An 11,029-nucleotide genomic window follows, 5' to 3' on the forward strand; every position below is an offset into this window, starting at 1 on the left:
ATGCTCTGTGACTAGATTAGGCCTGCTCTTTTATGCATGAGTTTGACAATATTGATTCGAGATTCGAGAGATGAGAATTGATGTTTAGGTCTAGTTTCAATCGGCAGGTTAATTTATAAATGGTTAAGTCGAGATTCGAGAGATGAGATTTAATACCGGTAGATTAATTCTGTGATTATAATACGTAGCGAAAGCCCTTTATGATCTGGTTAATTATGCATTGATGATTGATTATTATGTTTTACCCTGGAATGTTATTTATTGGTGAACCTATGCCCTACGTCTTTAATTCATTGTTTTCTCTTTACTTTTAATCTCCGTAGTTTAGTTTTATATACTTATTATTAAATTGTTACTTAATAATTTAGATTGCTTTAATTAATTAGGAATAAAAAGACGTGTTTCCCTGTGGATTCGACTCTACTTCCTTATCTGCATTGGTTAGAGGATTTAGGAATTACTTTTGATTAGGTGATGCGACTTTAGCCTGTCACTTGTTCGTGAAAAATCTCTATCTAATGTGTGTGTTGAGGGTGATGATGTTAATTTTGAGCAACCAAGAGAGTGTGAGGATCCCATTGGTAAGCATATGAGTGATGGCGAAGGAGTTAAGAATGAAGAGAGAGTTGAATTTGAAAATCTTAACCCTCTTTCCCATCTTGATGAGCCTCAAATGTATGTTTGTGAGCCTTCAATCTATGAATACATAGACTCTTTTGAGGAAATGTCCCATTTGTTTTGTGAGAGTCATATGAAGATTTATAGATTCTTGGATGAGTTCATCGAGAAAGCTTATTGGGATTTAGATGAGTTTACGATGACTCTACCTCCACTCATGCATGGTTTTGAGGACTTAGGTTTTGAGATAGTTGAAGGAAAGGTGGTTTATTGTGCAAAGAAGGATGATGGTGATTCCCTTGGAGTTTTTGAGCTTGAGGGAGATATAGATTGTGAGAGATCTTCATTTGAGGAGTCTATGATTGATTTTCATGCTCTCATTGGCCTAGAGATATGAGACCTTATGTTGAGGGAGTATCTAACCCTTTACCTATTTCTCATACCCTTTTTTCTCAAAGGTTTGACCACATCCCCTATTGCCCTATTTTTTCTCCCTTCCTATCTCAATGATCCTATTGGGACCCCCTTGTCTATGATGATCTTAATGTCCCTCATTCGTCTATTGTTAAGGAAAAGGGTGATGTTGCCACCTAAAAATATTTTAGTGAGGAGGATTTGCCTTTTTTCTTTTTCTTTCCATTCTTTTATTCCCCCTTCTTCTTCTTCTTCTTCTTCTTCTTCTTCTTCTTCTTCTTCTTCTTCTTCTTCTTCTTCTTCTTCTTATTTTCTTGTTTTCTTGTTTTTCCTTTTGATCCCTCTTTTTCTTTCTTTTGGCACCTCCCTCCTCACTTGCGTGTACCAATCTTGTTGCACGTTTTTATCCCGTCATTTGCGTAACTTCTCTCTTACAAAATATGTAGTAGTGCATTTGACAAGCTCTTGCGTGCGTTGAATTATTATTTTACTAGAGCGGTCATGCTTGGACCTTAAGCAAGCCTTTCTCTGGAAGTAACTCGTGCTTTATATTAGATTTTCATTTGCCTTTTAGAATAGATTTTCTCTCATGGAAATGTATGTGTGCCTTTTGCTAGGTACATGACTTGATATAATTTGGTGCTTCGATTTGGATCAAGAATCAAGGAAGGTTTAGCATATGGAAACAAGGTTCAATTCTTTGGAAATTTTCTTGAAAGGTTTAATTAGGTCATTTGCGGGTATTTACACCCACCTCAAATCCGGTAATATCTTTTCTTGCTCTTTCTCTATTGGTTAGAGACTTTTTGGACATGTGGTGGTTGGTTGGATTGTTCTCCTTATTTTCCCCTGATTTATGTTTGAGTGTATTGTCTCATTCAAGCTTGGGGAGGGTATTCTATCATGTTTGGTGGGATGTTAATTCATATATGCTATGCACCTTTGTATATGCTTTTCCATGTTCTTATTTTGAAAAACTCCAAAAAGATTTTTGTTCTATCAAGGCAAATTTGCAATGTTGTGGGGAATAAATTTCAAGCGTTAAGCCCCTAGCTTGAACCACACTGTGATCATACACTAAAGTACGGTAACGTCCAAAGGGAAAGAAGATAGAGCAAAAGAGTCGCCAACAAGTTTTAGGAACTTGTAAACCGTTCACGAGGTGAAGATTACACCCCTTAACGATCCAAGAGATCGTCAACTCCATAAGGTCTTAAACCAAATAGGGTTCGGGGATGAAGGTACAAATCAAACCTAAAAGAGATTGAACCTGCCCTAATAATAAGCCTCTACTTTATTCTGATCGTATTCATGTTCGCTTTCTGACTAACATGCAATCAATAGGATTACCCTAAACCTGTTTATCTATGTTGGTTGAATATTAATGCACAAATAAACTATTATTGGCGATCACTTGAATTATAATCAAATTAATCCTAAACAAGATTATTAATTATCTTATTAAGTGATTACAAGTACAAATTCCCTTTAAACATGCATAAAAGGTGTGATCAAGCAATAACAATAAATATCAAGCAACATAATAAATATCATGATAATAATAATAATAATTATAGCAATAATAAGATTATAATCATAATCAAAACAATTATAAAATAATCATAAATCATGTTAAAGCATAATAAAAATAGCAAGATCTTAGGCATGATACTAACAAGATTAATAACAAACCCTAGCATGTCACTAAGCGATAAAAATCAAATCTTTTACCCTAACATGATACTAACAATCATAAATATTAGGAAGAAAATAAAAGGCATCATAGCAATCATATTTAATATTAAAATTAACTAGGAATTAATAACAACTTAAACATGATTTCTACATCATAACATCAATAAAAACCATTAAAGTAGTTACTTTGATGCCTCCTACCTCTTTCTAATTACAAAATACACACGTTAGTCACTTCAAGGAAAATAATAAACAAAATAATTAAATTAAATAATTGAAAGAGAGTTTTGGGACCAAACCCTCAGAAATTAAACCTTTCACGTCTAGGGCGAAGGCAACTTCGAATATGGCTAGGTGTTTCTAGATCTAATGAATGCGGAATTTTTTATGTAAAAAGCTAGTTTAGAAAAAAAGAGAGAAAGATGGTGAATGATTAAAGAGAATGAGAGAATTGAAAACTAGTTGTAGGTGAATGTAGATGAATGTTGATGAGAATTGGTGAATGAAAACGGAGCTTTTACGATGTTATTTATAGAGAAAATCAACCAAAAAGATAAATTATTAAAACAGAGCATTGGCGCACAAAAAAAAAGAACCAGCGCCAACGCTGGCTGTTGGCGCTACAGCTGGCGTTTGGCGCTGATTTCAGAAATTCACGCGTTTTCTAAAATCAGATAAATATTGCCGTACAGGAGGATAAAATCGTATCTTTCCTCAAAAATGCTCTTTGATTTTAATTAAAATTCTGAAAAGTCAACAAAAGTCAATTTATCAATGCTAATTGAATTAGGAATGAAAAGAACCTTCTAGAAGAATCTAGAAGACTAAAACCATTCCTAATTGCATTAGGAATGATAAATCATATTAGGCCCTCCCCTAGATCATTGGGCCGCATATAAGGCTCAAACCGAACCCAATTTAGTAAATTGGCCATAACTTCCTCAATATTCATCGGAATTGGGCTTATAATATATCATTGGAAAGGTCTTTGCAAGCCCCATCCAACTACACTACTATTGGACCCATATCACGGACCAACCAAACTGGATTGACTGTTTTCTTAAAATAAGTTTTCAAAAACAGAGAGAAGAGAAAAGAAATTAAAACTATCCGCAACACTAAACTTTCCACACTTTCGCTTCATTCGATTACGATTCGACATGAAAGGTACTCATCACTAGGTTTGGTTTTGGGGAGACACAAATGGTTGTCTACAGAAGCCCCCATTTTGACTGAGTTTGGAGAAATGCGAGTTTCGAAAACGAAAGTCAAAGTATCGATAGGGACGGAGAATGATTCAGAACGTTCTGCGATCCTAAATCACTCTTGTAATGCCGATACCTGCAAACTGGCGTTAATTAAACAGATAAAAGAGTTAAGAAACGCGTATCTTGCACCGTCGAGCACACGTCTCTGAAAGTAACCGATTGTTGATGTATCCTTGTTGTTTTGATGACCTCCTGCAAGCTAGAGAACGTCATCCCGCTTGAAAACCGCTACGCCTGTAACTGCTTCCAACATAGAAGACTGCTTCGCCTGAAACGATCCTCCTCCGCTATGATAATATTCCACGTCCAAGGGAATACTATTGAAGATTGCTTCTCTTGAAACAATCCCCACCCGCATTGATAATATTCCACGTCCAAGGGAATACTATCGAAGATTATTTCTCTTGAAACAATCTTCATCCGCATTGATAATATTCCACGTCCAAGGGAATACTATCGAAGATTATTTCTCTTGAAACAATCTTCATCCGCATTGATAATATTCCACGTCCAAGGGAATACTATCGAAGATTATTTCTCTTGAAACAATCTTCATCCGCATTATGACCATCCTCCACGTCTAAGGGAACACGGTCGAAGACAACTTCGCTTGAAATTACCTTCAGTTGTTTATGACTACTCTCCACAAGCTAGGGAATGTCGTCGAAGATATCCTCGCTTGAATCCATCCTCATTTGATGCAATAATTTTCCAAAGGAAATTGCCGAAGATCTCCGCTTGTCGATCTTTAAAAGCTTGCTTGAACTTTACTTCCGCTATGCTTGTACGTCGGCACTTCCGTTTCTTTGAACCTGTACGTCGGTGCCCTTTTGTGAATGAACCAGCATGTCGGTGCCCTTTGCGAATGAACCACTATGTCGGTGCCTTTTGTCAATGAGCCAATGCTTAGGCGCTTTAAGCTAAGTGAGACGATCCTTCATTAGGTCGATCACTTTATGTAATCAAGACGATTACTAAAATCATGTCAAATTGCTTAGAGGGGCTAACTGGCGTACCAAGGAACCCAAAATATATTGCAAAAAGATAAAACAACCCCACCGAGTGGCTGAGTGTCCTGGCGCCACAAGGTTGTTGAGCATAACAGAGGGAGCTGGTTCCCCTTGGCGATCTTGCATGATCCCTGGGCGATGCTGTGTGGAGGAGCTACTGCCGTTATTAGCTCTAATTCCTGTACCGGCTAAGGATGTGGCGGTACGATTTTTAGCTCTTATCTTTCATTAAGTAGCCCCCAAGTAATGCTTCACTAACTTGGTTTTGCTTTGTCCGGGCGACGTTGCTGAGTTCGTGCCACCCCGTATGTCTATCCATTACCGGGGACATATGGGCCGATTGAGGAGATGATCCCTCCGGCCGCACTTCTTAGAGCGGCCGATTCTTCGCCGCCAGACTCGAGTAAGCTTATTTATTTGCAACTTTTGTCCACATATATTATGCATGTTTGCTGACTTATTTCTTTGACAGTTCCCGCGCGAGGTGGTTTGTACCTGTGCTTTTCATTATTTATTTGACTTTGTATAGAACTTTGCCTTAGACTCACTATTTTTAGACATATTTTGTATATACATACTTATTATGAGTTTATTTATGTTTGCTATTATTATTTTTATGTGCATGTTTGTGTGTGCAAGAAAAGTGTGACAATAAATTTTGCGCAAAAATTCCGTCATTTTAATTATTGATGGAGGGTATCCGACTCTCTCCCCCAAAAGAAAAATGAAAAAAGGAAAAGTCAAATAAAAGTTTGTGTTCATAACAAACTTTGGAAATTAATCTAAATAAAATCCAAAAAAGAATAATATAATAATATAATAGCTATATTAATTAAAAGAAGAATAAAAAGATGTTTAGAAAAGATAATCGGAGCCGTAAAGTCATTAGTCGACTCGAATTTAAGGTAAAAACGCGATTTAAGAAAGCGCGCATGACGTGGCAAATTGGCGCCAGCTGACGCCACGCAATTGGGTGTAGTGTCAGGCGCTACACTTGGCTTGTGGCGCCAAGCTTTGGCGTCTGGCGCCAATCGCGGAGTCTGACGCCAATTGGCGTTGTCTCCGTATTTTACCCCGATTAAAACTGCTTGTAATTTGTGTATAAATAGCCTCCTGCCCAACCGATTCTTTTCATAATTTCAGCAAATAAAATAATTCTTAGCCTTAGAAAAATAGTATCATGTCTCTAGTCACCAAAACTTTCACCCAATACACCCATGAATGGTGTCGGTGTCTTAATGCTAGAGAAAGAAAATAATTAGATTTGTTTCACATGGGGGGAATTTATGGCATCAAAGGGGTAGATCTTGACTTAGATTTCATTCATACCGCTCTAGAATATTGGAATGTTGATACTCATTGCTTTAGAATAGGGTATGATGAGATTAGCCCTTCGCCGGAAGAATTTGGTGCTATTTTAGGTTTCCCTACAATAGACCTCATAGTAATCCCTAGAGTAGATGCATATTATTATAAGGATTTTGAGCGCTTCTTTAATTTAAAAGAAAGGGATCTATCAAAAATAGTAGATGGCAACATAGTTAATTTGAAAGAATTTGCACGCCATTATTTTGATAAACCTCTTTCTGAATCTTTTCATATATATAGAATAAGGGCTTTCTTATTTTGTATGCTTAATCAATTTTTTCTTAGTATTGGTAAAAATAATGAAGGTCAATCAATTATAACCACCGTACTAGAACAAATTGAATCAGGGAGAAATCTAATGCCGTTGATAGTTGTAGAGACTATGATTAGTCTTGATGAATTTAAAAGGAATCCAAAAGCACCTTTTCGCGGCTCTCCAATTTTATTACAGGTAGAAAAATAATATCTTTAATTACAGAAATCAAAAAATATATTTTTGTATTGTAATAATAATTTATTTGCATTGCAATTTTTTATAAATGTGGCTAATGGAAAGGCTAGGATTAATTAGCCCTCCGGACAACATTGAGAAGTACACCCCAAATTGCTTCGTGAGGAGGAAGAAACGCTTCCCTAAAATTGGGCGCCATGAGTGGAGAAGAATCTTCGAATCTCGCAATTTTGCTATCAAGTGGGTCGTCCCATGGTGGAAAACAGAAAGGATGGTTGGTGTCAACAAGCAACCTTTCTGTCGTCTTCCAAGTTTGTCTCGTATGACTTATTATTATCCCTGCAGGGTAAAAAGACAATACGGCTTGCTTCAAAATATTCCTTCCGGGGATCTTCGTCCTCCCTACGAGTATCCTGTTTCTCAGGAAGTAGACAGATTTGATGCTTATTGGAGTGACAGACCTCTATGGGAAGTAATTACCCAAAAGGTTCCTCCTTCCTTGCCCAATGATGTGAAGAAGTGGTTGTTGAAGAAACCTTCGAAGGATTCGAAGAAAGATCAGGGTAAAACTGATGTGAAGAGTCGTCTAGGTGACAGGGTGACTCCTACTAAGGAACGCTTAGGTGCAAAAGTTGAATTCAAAACATCTGCAATGCCTAGGAAGAAAAGTACTACCAAATATAAGGGAAAAAGGAAAGCTGACACCACAGAGAAAAAAGCTTGGGTAGAAAAGAAGCATGAAGTCCTAGCCGAAGAGGAAACTCTCTACTCTAAGATTGAATGTAGGTCCTCTAAAGGATGCCTACTAGCTAAGGTTATGGATGAGGGGGAGAAAGCAGACAAAAATTGGAAAAGGGCTAGGAAAGAAAAGAAAGATTAGGAGCATTGCTTAATTTCAAATTATTAGACTTAGCTTATATTTTTCATTTAAAGTTAATTTATTTCAGCTTTATTAAAATTTCATCAATAATGTAATTTTATTTTATCAATGAAATTTCAGCTTTTAATTAAATTATGTACTTTAAATTTATTTTATTAAAGAAATGAAAACCGAAAAAATTAATTTTCCAGAAATTCTTCGAGTACGGAAGTTGAAAATTTTCCGAAAAACACCGAAATTTGCCCAGAATTTGTCTGTGAATTAGCGCCGTTTATTTACAACTGGCGCCTGCCAGGGAAGTCTGGCGCCAAGCGCCAGTGCTGTCGGCTGGCGCTGATGGCCGTTGGCTGGCGTCGGATTCTTCTCTGTGACGCCGATATTTCGCCAATCTTCTGTCGAATTTTTAATTAATTCTGGGACGCGGGAATGTCGAAAAATAAAGTGGTCGCACCCGTAAAGGGTTGCCTACGTATCCTTTCTTAAGGAATCAGGCCAAACGTAGCTCTCTTGAATATCCTACTCAAGTAATTATGGGTAGTACTTCTTAAGTTGGTCAAGATTTGTCATGTTCGAGAACTCATTTCCATCCATATCAGATAGTTTTGTTGCACCTCATGACAGGATTGTTTTGACAATGTAGGGTCCAGACCAATTAGGTCTAAATTTTCCCCTTGGATCTAAAACATTTTTCCTTAGTGCTTTTAACACCAAATCTCCTACTTTGATGTTTCTTGTCTTGACTTTCTTATTAAAATGCCTAGCCATGCGAGTTTGATAACACTGAGTGTGATGCAGAGCTTCTAGTCGCTTCTCATCAAGTAGAATTAATTCTTCATATCTTGCCCTAGTCCATTCAACTTCATCGAGTTTGCTCTCTAACGCGATGCGTAGAGATGGTATTTCTAGTTCGACGGGTTGTACGACATCCATTCCATATACCAAGGAAAATGGGGTATTCCCTGTTGATGTACGGATTGACGTGCGATAACCCACAATGCAAAGTGAAGTTTGTCAGGCCAATCTTTATAATTTTCCGTCATTTTCTCGATGGTAGTCTTTAAATTTTTGTTAGCTGCCTCGACTGCTCCATTTGCTTGAGGTCTGTAAGGGGAAGAATGATGATGTTGAATGCTATATTTTTGTAACAATTCTTCACATTCGTCTTGAAAGTGAGTTCCATTGTCACTTACCATTTCATGCGGGACTCCATATCGACAAATAATATTCCTCTCGATAAAGAGTGCTACATGTTTTGCAGTGAGTTTAGCGTATGATTGCGCTTCGACCCACTTTGTGAAGTAATCAATTGCTACTAAGATATATTCGTGGCCTCCTGTTCCTGGGGGAGTAATTTTGCCGATGATGTCTATTCCCCATGTAGAGAATGGCCATGGCGATGTGTAGGTGTAGAGCAAGGATGGAGGGACATGTTGTAAATTGGCATAAATTTGGCACTTAGGGAACCTTTTTACATATTGATGGCAATCCCTATTCATCGTAGTCCAATAATATCCTTCTCGCATTATCTTTTGGACTAACATTTTGCCATTTATATGATTGCCACAGATTCCTTCGTGGACTATCCTCATTGCTCTTTGTGCATCCTTCTTTCCTACACATAAGAGAGCTCGACCCTTAGGTACCCTTTTATGTAGCTCGTTGTCTATGCGTACATATTGGGAAGCCAAAAGCCTTAATGCTCGTTTTGCTCTTTTGTCAGCTTGGGGAGGGTATTCTCCTTTGGTGACATAATTGAGTATATCTGTGTACCACGGTTCTTCTTCTTCTTCGCCTTGGAATACTTCGTCGTCTTCTATATCCTGGATGTATGCCGGCTTGTGCCTTTTTTCTGTAGTTAGAGGCATTTGCTCAATTTCCGTGGGAATCCTAACCATTGAGGCTAGTCTTGCCAAGGCGTCAGCAAACTGATTTTCTTCCCTAGGTAGATATGTGTATTCTACCTTCTCTAACTGATCGGTAAGAGTTTCTAGATAGGTTTGGTAAGGGGCTAGACTTTCGCTCCTTACTTTCCACCTTTTAGATATCTGATTGATAATCAAAGAAGAATCTCCGAATATTCTGAAATTTTTTACTCCCAATGCCAAAGCTGTTTCAAGGCCTACCACGCATGCTTCGTATTCAGCAGCATTGTTGGTAACGTCGAAATCAAGCTTTATTAAGATTGGAACATGTTCTTCTTTAGGTGATACTAGTAATACTCCAACGCCACATCCCTTTTGGTTCGAGGCTCCGTCGAAGTATAAGGTCCAAGTATCGTCTTCAGTGACCATTAAGTCTTCATCTGGAAATTCATTGTCTTGTATTGGCGTCGAGTCTTCTATTGGGAAGTCTGCTAGAAAGTCTGACACCACATATCCTTTGATAGCTTTTTGTGGCATGAATCTTACATCAAACTGGGCTAGATTGACTATCCATCTCAATATGCGTCCGTTGAGTGTGGATTTCTCAAATAGATACTTGAGTGGATCTAGTCGGGAGACTAAAAAGACGGTATGCACTAGCATGTAATGTCTTAACTTGGTTGTGGCCCACACCAAGGCGAGGCACAACTTCTCGAGTGGCGTATAGCGTGCTTCGTATTCGAGCATCTTCTTGCTTAGATAGTAGATTGCATTCTCTTTGCCTTCTACTTCTTGTGCTAGCATATCTCCATTGTCTCTTTGGTAACCGTCAAATATAACCTAAGAAGTATTCCAGGAAGTGCTGGTGCTAATACGGGAGGATTTGCGAGAAAGGATTTGATCTTTTCAAAGGCTTTTTGACAATCATCATTCCATATCACTGGTACATTCTTCTTTAGCTTTTTAAAGATTGGTTCACATATTGTCGCCAATTTTGATATGAACCTACTTATATATTGTAACCGGCCAATAAATCCTCGAATCTGTTTCTTAGTCTTGGGCGGTGGCATTGACATGATTGCTTTGATCTTGGTTGGGTTTATCTCTATTCCTCTAGAGCTTATGACATAACCTAAAAGCTTGCCTGAGGTAACTCCAAAGGCGCACTTAGATGGATTCAACCTCATATTATATTTTCTTAGCCTTTCGAAAAATTTCCTTAAGGCTACTTGATGGCCTGGACGGTCTTTTGATTTCACAATCATATCGTCGACATATACCTAGACTTCTTTATGCATCATGTCATGGAGTAAGGCAATTGTTGCACGTTGGTAAGTAGCACCCGCGTTTTTTAACCCGAATGGCATGACCGTGTAGCAGTAAGTGCCTCATGGTGTTATAAAAGTTGTTTTCTCCATGTCTTCTTCTGCCATGATAATCTGGTTGTAACCTGCGTACCCATC

This window comes from Chenopodium quinoa, unplaced genomic scaffold (genome assembly GCF_001683475.1).
Source record: "Chenopodium quinoa cultivar QQ74 unplaced genomic scaffold, ASM168347v1, whole genome shotgun sequence".
Classification (NCBI taxonomy): Eukaryota; Viridiplantae; Streptophyta; class Magnoliopsida; order Caryophyllales; family Amaranthaceae; genus Chenopodium; species Chenopodium quinoa.